Source organism: Berghia stephanieae, chromosome 3, assembly GCF_034508935.2.
Source record: "Berghia stephanieae isolate SIO BIC M18660-M18661 chromosome 3, UCSD_Bste_1.3, whole genome shotgun sequence".
Classification (NCBI taxonomy): domain Eukaryota; kingdom Metazoa; phylum Mollusca; class Gastropoda; order Nudibranchia; family Aeolidiidae; genus Berghia; species Berghia stephanieae.
Genome location: NC_088362.1, coordinates 7,827,102 through 7,830,267, shown reverse-complemented (window position 1 = coordinate 7,830,267; position 3,166 = coordinate 7,827,102). Strand labels below are relative to the sequence as shown.

The window sequence follows — 3,166 nt, the reverse complement described above, 5'->3', positions numbered from 1 at the left end:
CATTTAAAAAATTAATTTTAAAAAATTTAAAACTGCGACCGTTTTCAACCAACAAACCGATCGTTACGAGAGCAAAATACTGATATTGAGTTCAAAGTTATTTCCCATAGTAACGGGTAACACCACCCATTGGGGAAGAGAAATTACTCTAATGTTTTAGATGACCTCTAAAGATAAAACAGAAACTCCAAGCTGCTAATCTTCCCGTCCACCATCGTTGGTAGAACGAAATCATGTATAGTTGAGACTCATTGCTTTTGTGTTAGAGTGAAGAAAAGAAAAGAATCTATTTTTGTTTTCAGTAATGTGAAGTTTTGATGAAAATCCTGAAAATGGCTGGTAGTTAAAGAGTTAAATTAGGTGTTTTAGCACCTGATAGGCGTCATGTCTCGTTCTACATGTTACGTGTTGCTGTTGGTCAGGGTCTCTGTGTGGAGCACGCTCATTAAAAAAAATTGTTTTTTTTTTATTTTGTTGTTATTGTTGTTTTTGTTGTTGTTGTTGTTGTTGATGCAATTTTAAAAAATTCCAACCATATAATTATACCGTGTCTAGACAATAGGTCTCATAGATGGTGCATTTCTATATTTATATAATTCTGATTTATTTGTTGTCCATCAACCACATTAAAGCATCTGGCAATGGCACTTGTCCTCCTGGTCCTCAGTATCAGTCTTGTTGCTGGTTGCAACAGTGATGCCGTAAGTATGTTTTATTATGTTGTTGTATCTGAAAAATAAAGTTAACTTCATGATTATCACCCAGCATGGCATTAGAGGGTAATTGCTCAAATAACTTTCTGCCACTTCTTTGCGCTAGCTGGTCCACTTAATATAGTTAGTCCTTACACTGCTACACATTGACAATAATAAAGATATAATGACAATGCACCTCGGTTACAATGACCTCGGATCTGTCGAAATGGTTGGGGAGGGTAGGGGGGGGTTCTAAAGGAAGGGAGATGACCCATTAACTCAACCAATTAGTCCCGTTCATAAGGAGGTTAGGGGTGGTGGTGGTGGCTATGGCATCCTTCAATATTATATCTTTGTTGCTTGTTTATATACATGAATGTAGTTGTTTTCCTTAAAATTAGATACGCTGAACCTTAAAACAAATTCATGTCTTTTCATCATGTGGTGACATGGTTAAAATGTAGATCTCAAAACGTATTCTAGTTTAAGGACTGGTATTTAACTAAAATTTATTATATATATATATATATATATATATATATATATATATATATATATATATATATATATATATATATATATACTTTGTTTTTTTATGTTTTCTAACAGGATTGTCCACCTTGTGAAACATGCTTTGGCTTGGGCATGCCCACCGCTATGTGCAGTAAGTGCTTTGCATCAATTTATCTTCGCACCTCTATTATACTCATACGGCTACGTTGATTTACAGTAGAGTCCTCATAAGGTTAAAACTCATCGACGTCATCTTCTGTTTAATGCCAACATCTCTTGGTGGTTCCAAATATTCTGTCATTTATCTAAGTGTGTCCCATTGATATTCGACAAAGTCGAGCTTTATTTAAAATCAGCAAATTTCTCTGGCTTTATCAATTCCATTGTATTGTGAAATGTACGATACCACATGCAGTAGCTTGTTAAAATAGCTTTGAAGAGTCCTGCAGTGGGCGTGGCAAAGTTGAGTCCTTGTGAAGGTTTTTTGCTCACGTTCCCTCACCATTCTCTTGTGAAAAAGGGCCTTGCAGAAGTCCTGTCTTATATAACATTAAATCTGTTGGCTAGACACCACTCGTTTATCGCGTAGAGCATATAAATAGCACATTTTATTGATGGCCTTGTAACAATGTCAAGCACTGTTTAGCCAGGCTCCTCCTCCTCCTCCTCCTCCTATCCCCCCTCATACTCTCCTACTTCTCTTGTTCATCCCCCACTGCTTCCATTCTTCTGCTACTTTCTTTACTTCTTGTCTATCGCTGTTGTTTTGTTATTGTTGTTGTTGTTCTTCTTCTTCATCATTATTATCATCATCATCATCAGCATCATCATCATCATCATCATCATCATCATCATCATCATCATCATCATCATCATCATCATCATCATCATCACCATCTTCACCATCATCATAATCATCATCCTTATCTTCTTCTTCTTCTTCTTCTTCTTCTTCTTCTTCTTCTTCTTCTCTTCACTCTCCTCCTCCTGCTCCTCCTGCTCCTCCTCCTCCTCCTCCTCCTCCTCCTCCTCCTCCTCCTCCTCCTCCTCCATAATTACCACAATGGATAGTACTAGATCATCATATCAACAGCCACATTACCATAACAAAATCACCATCATCATTTTAATCCTTATTCCTTTAGTTCTTCTTTGTTTTAAGGTGGCTACATTATACTACACAAATCAACATTATATCTTTCTTGCTTGTTTATATACAAAAATGTAGTTGTTTGCTTAAAGTTAGATACTCTAAACCACCATTCGGTTGGTGACTTGGTTAAAAATGTTGACTTTGTTGTTGAATGATTTTTTTTCTCTTCTTCAACTGAAAATCGATGCAGTAAGAGACCAAATGAGAAGTGAGTGTTAAAACCCCTAAAAGGACATGGACTATTTGATGTTCGTCTTTGTTTTAACAGGATGGAATCAACCGTCTAAAGTGACTTTTTGATTTTTGTGGTTATCTTGTTTTGAAAATAAACCTCAATTCAATGAATTAAATACATGACTGATTTCTTTAATTAACTCCATCTGTGTAACAAATCGCTCAAACCCCGATTACTCTTCAAACAATGAGGGACTCCTTTATTTTCACATGTGATTTGTGCTGATCTCGTGGTATGACACTCGCTTTCGGGTCGGAAGGTACTGGGTTCGAGCTAATGGAGTCAATGGAAAAGACTCTTTACTCACATTCTGTCATCGTACTCATGTGTAAAATGAGTACCTGGCCGTTAACAGCGTTGTTTCTGTCTGAAAAAAATTGTAATATCGCATATCAAGCGCCATGTCTTGTTCTATATGCTACGTGTTGCTGTGGGTCAGGGACCCTTATAAAGCCCTTTAAGCACGTTTCGTGGATATTTCGCTATATAAAAGCTCAAGTATTTACAGTATCTTTTAGGACTCACCTTTTTAAAAAATATATTATATGACTTAGAGGCTACGTTGCAAAC

At 36.4% G+C, this 3,166-nt stretch overlaps 1 long non-coding RNA gene across 1 annotated transcript in view; it reads left to right on the top strand.

Moving 5' to 3' along the window:
- Nucleotides 1–2,711, top strand: part of LOC144969452 (uncharacterized) — a 4,505-nt gene extending 1,794 nt beyond the window's left edge. Inside the window, exons 2-4 of the long non-coding RNA XR_013644755.1 lie at nucleotides 633–701; nucleotides 1,305–1,359; nucleotides 2,552–2,711. This is a non-coding gene — a long non-coding RNA (uncharacterized LOC144969452). The remainder of the gene's footprint in view (nucleotides 1–632; nucleotides 702–1,304; nucleotides 1,360–2,551) is intronic.
- The last annotated feature ends 455 nt before the right edge of the window (nucleotides 2,712–3,166 follow it).